The 15,063-nt window shown below is 43.8% G+C and overlaps 1 protein-coding gene across 1 annotated transcript in view; it reads right to left on the bottom strand.

The window, feature by feature from the left end:
• Positions 1-1,254: 1,254 nt before the first annotated feature.
• Positions 1,255-15,063, bottom strand: part of RNF182 (ring finger protein 182) — a 55,155-nt gene continuing 41,346 nt past the window's right edge. The window contains exon 3 of the transcript XR_004625377.1: positions 1,255-1,323. The gene's annotated coding sequence lies outside the window, so the exon portion shown is untranslated. The remainder of the gene's footprint in view (positions 1,324-15,063) is intronic.

The following is a 15,063-nucleotide window of genomic DNA, read 5'->3' on the forward strand; positions in this document are numbered from 1 at the left end:
ATGGTGAACGTAGGTGATGGGGATTAAGGAAGGCATTTGTCATGATGAAATAATAAATAAAATAAAATAAAATAAAACAAAACAAAATAAAATAAGAAAGACTTGCTATTACGTAAAAAATGAGCATGGCGCTAACATGCACTTAGAAAGGGACCTTTGAGTGGGAAGGATGGGGTGGCTGGGTGATGGACATTGGGGAGGGTATGTGTTGAAAAGAAAAAAAAAGGGACCTTTCTGATTATTTTACAGATAGAGAGACTGAGGCAGAGAAGGCGAATGGCCGCTTCTGCACACAGCAGCAGCATGTGGCAGAGCCAGACAGGACCTCGGCTCTGATTCCTCCCCCAACCCCTCACCCCCACCTCCGCCCAGGTGGAGGGACTCAGAGCTGAACCCATCCTCGAAGCCCCGCATTTTCGACAGAAAACAGACAGGCAGGACTAATGGCTGTTTTGGTTAACATCCGTGTCATATCTGCTCACACTCCGCTAGGAGATCGTCTCACTGACGTTTTGATTTCTAAAATGTCAAAACATGTAAAGGATCGTGAAGTTCAAATTAAATCTCAGGCGAGTTGGAGAAAATTGTCAGTTTTAAAAAGAGAAGACAGAAAGAAATAAGGAGATAAAAAAAAACCCACCCCACTTAGTGCCACTCACATGTGACAGCAGGAACCACCATGGGCAGGGCTCTGTGTTCGGTGACAAGATCGGGAAGTCCCCCCCCAAAAAAGGCCTCCAGTCGCCCCCAGCCACCACCCAAGCACTGGTGAAGAAAATTACCAACGAGGCTCTGGGAAAGGTTTGTACAGGATGTGGGGAAGGAGAGTCCTGGAAATGACATCTGTATCATGGGAACATTCGGGAACATTCAAGTGAGGGTGTAAGACAAGGTGGGGATAACTCTCCTTCCCAAAGTTTCTTCTTTGCTTGTTTTTGCTTTGCGGGGTCCGGCGAAGGCACACCAAAAAGGAGAGATGAGAATCCCAGAGAACAAATCCGTAAATCTTTTGTGTATTGAAAAAAACTAATAGACTAACAAGAAGAATGTGGACACTCTGTGATCAGGGTGTGTGTTCAGCTCTGTTTCCGCAGAGAGCACGGCATCTTCTCTTTCAAGAGCACAAAAGGCCGATCAGGGTGTGGAGCTGATGGCCCCTTGGTGGCAGGAGAAGACCAATGGGGTGACCAGTGGGGGTGCCTCCCAAAGTGGGGGAGGGCACAGGAGGTGACTTGTCTAAAGACGGTGGGCAGGGCCGCTGCGGACTTCTACCCGTCTTCCATTCTCAGGTCAGTTTGAAGCTAGAAATGGGTCCTTTTCTGCCTGAAAAAGAAAACAGGTATGGGGAGTAAAATCTCAACAAAATGCAAGATCTGGGATACAGAGAGTCCCCCGTTCTAAGGTGCAAATTACTTCCTCTGCTCTGGGCGTCCCTTTGTCTCCCGTGGAGTCACCGTGGGATCCGCCTTTTATGTGGGACAAAGAGCAATTCCTGTGATGAGTTACAAGAGCCTTGAAATTCTACTGATGAGTCCTTATGGGAGCAAAAAGAAGACACCAAATTTCTACTGACGGTGCGTCCCTCAAATTTAGGGATGTCTGTGGTCCTTATTTCTATGCTGCGTAAAAAGAAGCATCAGGGAGAGCAAGCAACACGGCTATGGGCCCGTGACCATGGATGGACACACCCGAGGCATTCTCTTAGCGCTGCCCTGACACCTTAACTTCTAGAGTTCTCTGGGCTGCACACCTACACTCACTTTGAAAGTAGCCCGGAGTCCTCTGTTCAGGTTATCACACTGGAATCTTAATAAGAGGATTTTCTTTTCTTTTTTTTTTTTCTTTAATGATTTCATCTATGTATTTGATACAGAGAAAGAACACAAGCAGGGGGAGCAGGAGAGGGAGAGAGACAAGCACACTCCCCGCTGAGCTGGGCGCCCGATGGGGGACTCAATCCCAGGACCCTGAGATCATGACCTGAGCCAAAGACAGACGCCCACTGAGCCACCCAGGTGTGCCGTAAGAGGATTTTTCATTTCACTCGTGTTCAGAACACTTTATCATGGAGTTAGTCACTGGGGCAAGAACAGCAGGTTTTTCTGAGAAAAGTCTCAGCAGCTGGGCAGTGTTTCTTACAACGGTCAATGGTGCCTCTCCATTCCTACCTGGGAGGCCTGGCATTCTCCGTTGCTATGGAGATTTGCAGTGGGGTTACGCAAGTGCCCCAGCTTGTGCTTTCACTCTGGAATTTGAAATAAGACTCTGTATTCTGATCTAGGCCTTGGATGTCACACAGCTCTACATAAATGAAGAGAAGTGGTAAGCTGGGCGCCTAGGCTTATTCCTCAGATCTTTCCATTCACGTTCCCCCAGCTCATTGATTTCCAGCAACAAAATCCACAAGTTTCTTTGATCAGGATGATTCAGAAGACAGCAACATGAGTAACTGGCCTCCGTCACTAGCAGGTTACGGGATAATTCCCTGCCTTCAACCTGAACTCCCATTTTCATCCAAACTTGGGCTCCTAAGCACAACTTCATGATGACCATGGCATATGATCTGCACCGGAAGTGTCATGGGATAAGAAATGAGAAAACAGGGGCGCCTGGGCGGCTCAGTCGCGGAAGTGTCTGCCTTTGGCTCAGGTTATGATCTCAGGGTCCTGGGATCAAGCCCCGTGTCTGGCTCCCTGCTCATCGAGGAGCCTGCTTCTCCCTCTCCCTCTGCTTGCTGCTCCCCCTGCTTGTGCTCTCTGTCTCTCTCTCTCTCTGTCAAATAAAATCTTTAAAAAAAAAAGAAAGAAATGAGAAAACAGGGCTCCCCTACACTATTTCTCACACAAAGCTCCGCAGCCCAAAGCATCTGTCTTCATAGTTACTCAACTAATACCGAGTGAATGGCTTCAACTGGCAGAGAACCAAGTCCAATAGGTTATGTGACTCACAGCTCAGCCTTAGAGAAGCAGGAGCTCATATCCTTGTGCCTCAATTAACAAAAGAAAGATACAGGATGAAAGAAACACAAGCTATCTGAAACACATTTGGAAAATACTGACAGGTATAAAGCAAAGCAATTAAAATTACCTTACTCTAAGATCTGTCAGTACCGGTGAACATCTACTCGAACTTATCCACTCGAACTCTCTTTCTGATTCCCCCCCAGCAGTTGAAATTGTACTGAATACATAAATTTATTTCTTATTTCCTTTTAACATTATAAGAAGAATATTCCCTCTATTACCAGAGAAACGCTGTGGGCACGACATTTTTCTCATTCATCGTTTTGCCTTCGTCCTCCTGTGATAGATTCATTCACCACAGTTTAAATGCTTTTGTTTCAAAGTTTCATTAGGTTCTGATTAAGTAAAGTGATGCTCTGGGCTTGCTGAGTTTCATGCGAGTTTGTTTTAAAATCTTATGAATAAGATGGATGGGAAAGGACCATACACACACACACACACACACACACACACACACACACACACACACACACGGGAGGTTCAAAGGGCAAGCAGCTGACTTTGACAGGGAAGAATCCTCCCTTCTGACTGGAAAAAGTGCCAGAATGTCGGGCTGGCAAACACAGAGCCAAAGAGACCGTGGAGGGATTATTGAGAAAATCAAATTTACTGCTGATCTAGAGGCCAGATTATACGTCTACTACGTATAATCAGGTCCAGGAATCTCTAGTTAGAGGTAAGCACGGTCGGGAGGCGGTTAGTCCTCTGTGTTGCTAAAGAAACCCAGGAAAGTGAAAGGATTTCTGAAATTCAAGGTTAACACAAGCCCGTGTTCCCTCCAAGCCCAGACATGGGGAGTAACGGGGTTAGATGTACAATTGCTAACAGTGTAAATGGTTAGTAAGTTTAATTAGACTTTTCTATTTCTTGAATTCTGATCGAATCACTGAGTCAGAAGTTGTTATGGGTTGAATCGTGTTCACCCCAAATTCACATTGACATCCTAGCTCCCGGACCTCAGAATGTGACTGTATTTGGAGATAGGGCTGTTGCAGACGTCTTTAGTTAAGATGAGGTTATACGGGCGAGGGTGGGTCCTGACCACTATGACCCGGGGTCTTCATGAAAAGCGGAAATTTGGACACAGAAACAGATGCACAGGGAAGCAGCAGGTGCAGATCGGAGTTACATAGTCACAAGTCCGAGAACACGCTAGAAGCTGGGGGAGCCTGGAATGCACACTTCCCTGGTACCCCAGAGGGAGCATGGCCCTTCTGACACCTTGATTTCAGACACCCGGCTTCCAAAACTGTTGTCGCATCCGCTGTTTGTGGTCCTTTGTCACGGAGCCCCAGGAATACTGAAGGAATCCTGAAAGTGACTTCATTCACCCAGCTTCCTATTGAATGCGGATCTCCCTCCCCGTATGCATAGACACTCACTTCAGCAGGCCTCCACGGGACACTAGGAGGGATGCGGAGGCCACCGTTCTTCCTCGGGGCAACACATTCAGTTACTGAAAAGTTGCAATTATGTCATCGTGCAGGATAGCATGCTTTTGCACCATAATTATCAGCAAGACAGCTGACATTCAGTTGTGCCTTTTCTATTTCTTACATAAAGTTCTTCTTAACAGTCGATACGAGGGTGATTTATAGAAAAGTGTGTATGAATCTACAGCTTAGCCTATAACCCAGGCACCCTCATTTGCTCAGAGGCCACAAAAGTACTAGGGCTTTCGATGGAGGCTCTGGCATCCCTAATACAAACTAAAAAAGGCTAGAGCTCACTTCCCACTCTCCGCTGGGGCTCGCAGAGCCTGCTGCCCGACGCAGTGCCCACGAAGAACAAATCAATGGTAACAGGCTGGCCGACTGAGTCAGAAAGCACAGCGCATGAGGCAGGGCACAGCATCTTCCTCTCTGGCTACAAAAGAACAGGCAAGGAAACAGCGCTGTGAGTCATAGAGGAACGCCAGCAATGGAAAAATCCCCCTGAAGTGGTCAAGGGGAATGGTGATACGTTCCATGACAGTCTTTATTTCCAACCAGCCACATTTCTGAAAGGATTGAGAGCTAGACTCCTGCCATCTCCCCTTCAAGCCTTTGGACAGCAGCATTGTTGAGTTCACACCAGCCGCCCCAGGGAGAAACAGCTGGAGCCATGGGGCGGACCAACTCTTAGAGCTAAGAGTCGGTGCCTGGAGGCTGCATGACTCATGATCTGAGATCAATGCTTTAGGAAGAAGTGGCAAGCAGATTTCATTTCCAGAATGCCTGGCTCGGGTTGCTGATGAGAAATCCTGTCACTACTCTGTAATATGGCCTCCCGCCAATACCCAGTGACGAAATCAAGCCACCTCCTAGTGGGAAGCAAGTCGGGCCTATTAAGGATGTCCCAAGCCCCTCTCCCCTGGGTGCGCCCAGACCCCTTGTCTCACACACACACCTTCAGTATAATTCAGCAAATGTTTCACTGAGTGGTGTCCACTCTGGGTAAACCCCATGCTAGGAGCTGTAGACGCTACGAAAAGAAGACCCAATGCCCTGAAGGAGCTCGGGGGGTGGGGTGCGGGGGGAGCAAGACAATTACTCCATCTTCACTTGCTGACGTCACTCATCAGTTCATAGGCTGACATTTCTAATTCTCCTTCGTAGGGGAGGCAGAGGGACCCGAGTTCAGACCTGGTACCAGTGTTTGCTTGCTGCGGAACACAAGGCCAAATTCCAGGAGGGATTTCGCCCAATTTGACAAACTGATTTGGAAATTCCTAAGAAAAGCAAAGGATCAGGACTGGCTGAGACAACTGGAAAGGGGACAGCCAAGGTTAGGGGTCTTTACTGCAAGATATCAGATTAATGGCTGTGTAGAGCTGTCGTGATTAACACAAAGTGGTCAAGGGGGTATCACAGCAGAACTGAATGAGTAGAACAGCGATGCCCGAGAGAAATCCAGCCAGAAACACACAGCAGTGTGAGAGCTTGTGATGGGACAGACGTGGCATTACCAACCAATCGGAAATCACGGACTCTTTGAAAAACTGGTGGTCCAAGAAAAAAACTAATTTCATCCCCCAAATACTGCAGTTTTTTCTCCTTTGAGCCCAGGAGGGGGTTGCACTTCCCTGTCTCCTCGGAAGTTAGACCCAGGCACGTAGCTTGCTTTGGCTACTGAAATGTGATCAGAAGACATTTGTGTCACCTTCAAGCACGGCCCTAAGTGCCGCATTCACCCCCTTCCTGCAGGGATCCCAGAGGCCCCTGTCTAGATAAGCCCCCATCAGCCTGGGTCCCTGAGCAGCTGTAATGAGCAGAGACTCTGCCCATCTGCAGTGGACAACAGGGTAAATGAGACATAAATTTGGGATTATACCTCTGGAATTTGGGATTGTTTCTTTAGCATAACCTAGCCTCTCCTAATACAAAAATAAACCCAAAATTAAACTCATGGTGATTAGGGGCACCCGGGTGGCTCAGTGGATTAAGCAGCTGACTCTTGATTTCAGCTCAGGTCATGATCTCAGGGTTGTGAGATCGAGCCCCGTGTTGGGCTCCATGCTCAGTGGGAGTCTGCTGGAGATTCTCGTTCTCTCTCTCTCCCTCGCCCCCCAACTCACTCTCTCTCTCTCTCTCTCAAATAAATAAATACATCTCTTAAAAGAAAAAAAAACCCTCGTAGGGATTAAATGCCTGGATGTGGAAATTTTCAATTTTTTAGAAAAGGATACAGGCAAAGATCTTTGCGATCACAGAGTATAGGAAGACTGTGTTAAAGTTTTTGAGAATTATAAACCATCAAGGAAAAGATCAATGTATTTGACTGCATCCAATTCAAAATCCTCTGTTCACCAATAAACACCACACACTGAACAGATGAGCCGCAGACTGGAAAGGATACTTGCCGTGTGTGTAACTGCTGAAAGATGAGTGTGGAACATATATAAAAACAGCCTGAAGATCAATAAAGAAAAGACAAACAAGCCAGCAGAGAAAAAATGGGCAAAAATATGGAAAGACAAGAAACACAGGAGAACTGCCGAAATCATTTAATCCTTGAAGAAATGCACAATGACGCGATTTAAACCGTTTCACACAGTCGGTTTAGCAGAAATTAAAATCTTGCAAATACCTAGGGCTGTCAAGGATGTAAGGAAAAGCTGCACTGAAGAGCAATTTGGACAAATCTAGTGACGCTGAGGACATGCATAGTTTTCAAAACAAGAATGATCATTGTCCTCAGCGCACTTCCTAGGAACCCTTGCACTTTTGCGCAAGGTGAAATGTAGTGGGGAACATGCTTTGCAAGCTTGTTTTTAATGAGCAATTAGAAACGATTCGAATACCCACCATCAGTGGAGTAGATGAGTAATATGTAATACATAGGATGAAATATACACCGCTACTTGCATCCATGTGCATAAAACTCAAAACCACAACTTGAAACAACAGAAACAGTTAAGTCGCCAAAAGTCACGTGGCGTGTGTGCCATTTATACAAAGTGTGAAAATAGGTGCACTTAAATAGATATGTATGCAAGTAACACGTGGTAAGGATGTGGAAACCTGCATGGGGGTGATGACTGTAGTCAGAGAGAGCAGGTAATGGGGTCAGGAACATAGGTTTCTGATGCACACGTATTGTTTTAATTATTAAGGAAAATTGAAACTAATACAGCACAAATTTAGACTGGGTTGAGATTGGATTGAGTTGGAAGGGGGTTACAGATGATCATCGTGCTGTTCTCTATTTTTCCCCTGATGGAACACTTTTTTTTCCCCATGACTTCCCAAGACCTCCTATGAGCAAATGACAAGATAAACCTCGGAACGCTGTTTTACTCACCACCCCACACTCATGTTAATAAGCTTAATATTGGTAAATCCTAATTCTAACATTTCTGTACCTCTTTTGAATAAGCCAGTCTCTTAAGACAGAGGTTCTCAGGGACACCTGGGTGGCACAGCGGTTAAGCGTCTGCCTTCGGCTCAGGCCGTGATCCCAGCTCCCACATCAGGCTCCTCCGCTATGAGCCTGCTTCTTCCTCTCCCACTCTCCCTGCTTGTGTTCCCTCTCTTGCTGGCTGTCTCTATCTCTGTTGAATAAATGAATAGAAAATCTTTAAAAAAAAAAAAAAAGACAGAGGTTCTCAAAGGTGGCTACACGTGGGAATCTTTGGGGTCCCTGGGTCCCAAACCCGGAGGTTCTGATCACAAGCATACCTTGGAGATACTGCAGATTCAGTTCCAGAACAGCCTCCCCCCCAAGTAAAACGAATTTCACAATAAAGAGAATCAAATGAATTTTCTGGTTCCCCAGTGCATATAAAAGTCATTTACACTCTACGGCAGATTATTAAGTGTGCAAGAGCATGATGCTAAGAAATGCTAACCATCCTCTGTGCTTTCAGCAAGTTGCAATCTTTCTGCTGACGGAAGGTCTTGCGTACATGTTGCTGGCTGCTGACCGGTCAGGGTGATTGTTGCTGAAGGTGGGGGTTGCTGCTAACCAGACCACATCCTGTCTTTAAGACAATCATGAAGTTTGCCTCATCAATTAACTCTGACCTTCATGAATGATTTCTCTGTAGCTTGTGATGCTGTTTGATAGCATTTTACCCAGAGTAGAACTTCTTTCAGAATCGGAGTCAATTCTCTCAAACCCTGCCACTGCTCGATCAACTGAGTTTATGTCATATTCTAAATCCGTCGTTGTCATTCCAACAGTCTTCACGGCATCATCACCAGGAGTAGCTCCCATCTCAGGAAGCCACTTTCTTTTCTCATCCATAACAAGCCTTTTCTCGTGAAGTTTGAACATGCGAGGGCAGCAGCTCAGTCCCATCTCCAGGCTCCACTTCTGACTCTAGTTCTCTTGCTGTTTCCACTTCCTCCATTGACATCCTGAAACCCTCAAAGTCATCCGTGAGGGTGGGAATCAACTTCTTCCAAACTCCTGTTCATGTTGATATTTTGACCTCTTCTCATAAATCACAAATGCTCTTACTGGCATCTAGAATGGCAAATGCTTTCCAGAAAGTTTTCAATTGACTTCCCCCAGATCCATCAGAGGAATCGCTGTCTATGGTAGCTGTAGCCTTATGAAATGAATTTCTTAAATAATGAGACTTGAAGGTTGAAATGACTCTTGATCCGTGGGCTGCAGAATGGATGTTGTGTCAGCAGGCATGAGAACAACATTCATCTTGGTGTTCATCTCTATGAGAGCTCTTGGTGACCAGGTGCATTGTAGATGAGCAGTCATATTTTGAAAGGAGTCTTTTTTCCTGAGGTAGGTCTCAACAGTGGGCTTAAAAGAGTCAACCATGTTGTAAATAGATGTGCTGTCATCAGGCTTTGTTGTTCCATTTACAGAGCACAGACAGGGTTGATCTAGCTTCGTTCTTAAGGGCCCGAGGATTTTCAGAATAGTGAATGAGCATTGGCTTCAGCTTTAAGTCAGCATCTGCGTTAGCCCGTTAACAAGAGAGTCAGCCTGTCCTTTGACGCCAGGCATTGACGTCTCCTCTCCAGCTATGGAAGTCCTATGTGGCATCTTCCAATAGAAGGCTGTTTCATCTACATTGAAAATCTGCTGTTTAGTGCAGCTACCTTCATGAACTCTCTCAGCTCGATCTTCTGGAGAACCTGCTGCAGCTTCCCATCAGCACTTGCTGCCTCACCTTCACTTGGTATTATAGAGATGCTTTCTTTCCTTATACCTCATGAACCACCTCTGCCAGCTTCAGGCTTTCCTTCTGCAGCCTCCTCACCTCTCTCAGCCTTCAGAGAACTGAAGAGAGTCAGCCTGGCTCTGGATTAGACTTTGGCTTAAGGGAAGGCTGTGGCTGGTTTGATCTTCTGTCCAGACCGCTCAAACCATCTCCATATCAACAGTAGGCCTGTTTTGCTTTCTTACCATGTGTGTGTTCACTGGAGTAGTGCTTATAATTTCCTTCAAGAACCTTTCCTCTGCATTCACAGCTTGGCTAACTGTTTGACACAAGAGGCCTAGCTTCCAGCCCATCCTGGCTTTTGACATGCCTTCCTCGTTGAGCTTAACCATTTCTAGCTTTTGACTTAAAGGAAGAAACATGCAACATTTCCTTTCACTTGAACATTTAGAGCCAATGTACAGTTATTAACTGGCCTCATTTCAATATTGTTGTGTCTCAGGGACTAGGGAGGCCCAAGGAGGGAGAGAGACAGGAAACAGAGGAGCAGTCAGAACATACGCAACATTAATCGATTCAGTTTGCCATCTTACATGGGTGTGCTTTGTGGCTCCCCGAAACACTTACAATAGTAACATCAAAGATGACTAATCACAGATCATTATAATGGATATAATCATGGGACATGAGACATGACCCAGAGATATGAAGTGAGCAAATGCTGTTCAGATATGGTGCTAATAGTCTTGCTGGATACAGGGAGGACACAAACTTTGAATTTGTGAAAGACACAGTATTTTCAAAGCGCAGTAAAGTGAAGCACAATAGAATGAGGAATGCTTGTAAACTGACCTGGGGTGTGGCCAGGGGATTAAGAGAGTTCAAAGCTTCCAGGTGATTCTAAGTGCAACCAATGTGGAGAACACGTGCTTTAGGAGAAATGGTGGGAAGAACTCAGGTTCTAGAATCCGTGAGGTTCTCCAGAACAATGCAGATAATAACACTTATTTTGAGGGGCTGTTAGAAGAATTAAAGAAGCATGATGTGTATAAATTACCCAGCACAGTACTGGATTTATAGCAGTAGTAAGTAGTTTTTCTCCTTAAGATTGACAAAATTCTGATGCATTTTTTGGAACTGAAAATTTGTTACTGTCCTGGTTGATCTTACAAGAAATGAACACCAAGCAGATTGCTCAGATCCCTGGAGTGGGCTGAGCGTCTTAACACCATCCTCCGCCCTGTGCCCTAGTCTTCCCTCTCTCCTCCTCCTCCTTCCCCCTGACTACGCTGTGAAACAGCCTGTAATCCTGCGGCTCTCTCAGCCTATCTTACCCAAGCGTGCTCGGAATTTTGAAAAGCCACAATTGCATGTTTATACTCAAAAAATAGCCCTTCAGCCAACCACTTGGTCTGCTGGACTCCCAATATTTCTTCTTAACTGGTATCATTATCTCAATGTGACAAATAACACCATGGAAGCAATGAAAGGAAAACGCTTTTTTCTTTCTTCTTTTTTTACGTCTTTTACAATAGAGGGAAGGATGCCATATTACAAAGCCGCAATCTTTTAAACTACCTTGCTCATGGATGAGACTTTTCTTGACTTCAGAAGATGGGACTCTATTTTGAAGGCCTACTGTTACTCGTTCGGCATACCATGTATTACAAAAACAATATTATACACTGACTATTTTCAAAACTCCTTATTTTCTCAAATCCCTTCTTGTATATATGTGAGAAGAGACAGATGAGGAGTCTAGAGATCTGAGTGATAAGGAACTATACACACAGTAGCTCTCAGGCGGTTTTGCTGACCAGACCACATTCTGTGCCTCCAGCAAATGTTTAGTGTGTCTACCATACTCTTGATGTGTTGGAGATAAAGCAGTGCATAAGGCATAGCCTCTATTCACAAGACACTTAAAAGACATTTTTGAAGAATAAATATAGGCTTAAAAAGATAATTCATGGGACGCCTGGGTGGTGGAGTCAGTTGAGTGTTCAAGTCTTGGTTTCTGCTCAAGTCATGATCTCAGTGTCCTGAGATNGGAGCCCTGCAGCGGGCTCGGCACTCAGCATGGAGTCTGCTTGAAATTCTCTCTCCCTCTCTCTCTGCCCCTCCTGCTTGTGCTCTCTCTCTCTCAAATAATAACTAAGTCTTAAAAAAAAAAGACATCTCATAATACAAGACAGTTAAAGTTGATCACCTGGAGAGATGATACCTGTGAGAATCCTGTGGAAAGAGAGATCAAGCTGCATGGTGGACTGAGGAGATCATTGGGGCAGGGAACAGCGCTTGATCTGGACATTAAAGGATGGATGGTCTGGCAGCCCAGAGGTTTGGCTCCAAAGCCATTCATCCCTTCCTCATTGCTTCTAGATCCCTGATTATGTTTGGACCGCAATGTGCCCATTCTGGAAAATAAGTCATGCCTTACGGTAATCCTGTTGTCTTTGCAGTTGATGGATCTAGGGATGGGTTTAGGGTACAGTTTTGCTCCAATTCTGGGAAATATCATGTTGCTGTCTGCCCCACTCCCTTTCTTGCTTGCTTGGATCCCTGTCCTATGAAGACACGATTCTGAAAGCTGAATCAGCCCTCTTGTGAACATTATTGGGGGCATCACCAAGACAATGAAGGTAGTAGAATTCAAGGATGAATAAGTCTGGGTCACTGGTGATGTTACAGAGCCCTTCTGTCAACTTTGGGACTGCTCACCTCCAAATTTTCCCTTATGTGAAATAATTCTGCCTTTATTACTTAAAATGCTTTAGTTGGCTACTCTATTACCCATAGAGGAGGCTCAGGAATTGCAAGGCAAAAAACAAGAGCTATTAGCATGTTTGGGAGATGATGAACCAACAAATTTGACCAGGTAAACTACAGAGCTTGATAAAAGCAATAAACACTCAAATCTAGTGAGAAAAAGCATGAGATTCAGAACCAGATAGACCTGGGGTCCAATCCTGGCTTCATCATTTATGATCTATGTGACCATAGCAAGTTCTCCCACTTCTCTGCATCTAGAGTTCACATCTGTAAAATGGACATACTTATTTATACCTTTCAGTGAGTGTTATTGGGTTAAACACTTATAAATAGCAGGGACTCTATAAATGCTAACATCATTATTATTAGAAGAAAAAAATTGAAAAGTTAGGTTGAAGCCAAAATATGGAAGGCTTTGACTGCCAGGCTGAAGGAAACNCTTTCAGTGAGTGTTATTGGGTTAAACACTTATAAATAGCAGGGACTCTATAAATGCTAACATCATTATTATAAGAAAAAAATTGAAAAGTTAGGTTGAAGCCAAAATATGGAAGGCTTTGACTGCCAGGCTGAAGGAAATCCTTTACTGATAATAGGAAATACTTGAAGGCTTGCATTTTATACATAAGTATATTAAAATATGTATTTATTTTTAGTATTAATGCTAGCCAGATTAATTTGTCCTCACACTGAAGGCCTATGGACCACAGTTCCTAGTATACAATACAAAATGTCCAGTTTTCAACAGAACTGCCAAAATTCACATGCAGAGAAATAGATATTTGAATGCCTCTGTATCTATTAAAGAAATTGAATCGATAATGAATAACCTTCCAAAAACAGAAGGCACCAGGCTTATATGGTTTTCTGGTTATTCTACCAAACATTTTAAAAAGAAATTATACCAACTATCCACAATCCCATCCAGAAAACAGAAGCAGAAGGCATATTTCTTCACTCTTTCTATGAGGCCAACACTGCTCTAATGCCAAAACCAGATAAAAGGTATTATGAGAAAGAAAAACTACAGACTAATAACTCTCATGAACATAGCTGCAAAAATCCTCAACAAAATATTAATAAATCAAATCCAATGATGTATACAACTATATACCACAACCAAGTGGGATTTATTGCAAGTATACAAGGTTGGTTCAACAACCTTGAAAAATCAATCAGTGTAATCCACCACATCAACGAGCTAAAGAAGAAAAAACATATGACCATATCAACTGATTCTGAAAATGCATTTGACAAGATCCAATACCCATTCATGATAAAAACTCAGCAAAGTAGGAAAGGGGAGAATTACCTCAAGTTGATGGGGACCATCTATTAAACTCTTCATAGCAACATACCTAATGTTGAAAGACTGAATGCCTTCTCCCAGAAATGAAGAACCATAAACATAGTCAACTCATCTTTGACAAAGGAGCAAAGGCAATTCAATAGAGAAAGTCTTCAACAAATGGTTCTGAAATAAATAGATGTCCATCTACAAAAAAAACCCCAAAACAAACAAACAAACAAAAAAACTACCTAGAGACCTTAAAACTTTCACAAAAAGTAACTTAAAATGGGTCATAGGTCTCAATGTAAACCACTAAACTGTAAAATTTCTTGAAGCAAACAAAGAAGAAAAATCTAGGTGATCTTGGATTTGGTGGTGAGTTTTTAGATACAATACCAAAACCACAATCTATGAAAGAAGCCATTGACAAATTGTGCTTTGTTCAAATTAAAACCTTAAGCTCTGAAAAAGACAAGCCACAATCTGGGAGAAAGTATTTGCAAAACACATGTGTGATAAAGGGCATGTATCCAAAATATAGAAAGCAGTTCAAACCTATGCAGTTCAAACCCATGTTGTTCAAGGGCCAAGAGTGACATTATTGTGTTATAAATATCTGAAACACCCTCTCAGAAGAAGGTGGCAGAGGGAAAGATGGCAACATAAGATACTTAGGAAACAGCGTCAGTAAGAATAAACCGAAAGGGGGACGCCTGGGTGACACAATCGGTTAAGCTGCTTGCTCTTGATTTTGGCTCAGGTCATAATCTCAGGGTCCTGGAATCAAGTCCCCTGTCAAGCTCTATGCTCTGCAGGGAGCCTGCTTAAGGATTCTCTCTCTCCCTCTGCCCCTCCCCCAGCTCTCTAATAAATAAATACATAAATCTTTTAAAAAAAGAAAAGAATAAAGCAAAAGGAACTGTGCAAGATTAAGGTATGTGGTTAATTCATGAAGTTATACCCCACNAGGGAGCCTGCTTAAGGATTCTCTCTCTCCCTCTGCCCCTCCCCCAGCTCTCTAATAAATAAATACATAAATCTTTTAAAAAAAGAAAAGAATAAAGCAAAAGGAACTGTGCAAGATTAAGGTATGTGGTTAATTCATGAAGTTATACCCCATGGGGATATGGATTAACCATTCGGATACTGATACACATGTGTACTAGAACTGAACAATGAAGCACAGGGATGGTGGATGGTGGTGGCCAGATTTCTAACCCCTGAAATGGGATTTCAGTGTTGAGCAAAGAAAGGAGACCGGAATGACCCCCGTGGTGATGGATTGGCGTTGGAGACTACAGTATGAGTTCGTGTTTAACTTAATGTACAGATGGTTACATATAGAAATATTTATAGATTTGTGTATA

Source organism: Ailuropoda melanoleuca, chromosome 5 (assembly GCF_002007445.2).
Source record: "Ailuropoda melanoleuca isolate Jingjing chromosome 5, ASM200744v2, whole genome shotgun sequence".
In the NCBI taxonomy this organism is placed as follows: domain Eukaryota; kingdom Metazoa; phylum Chordata; class Mammalia; order Carnivora; family Ursidae; genus Ailuropoda; species Ailuropoda melanoleuca.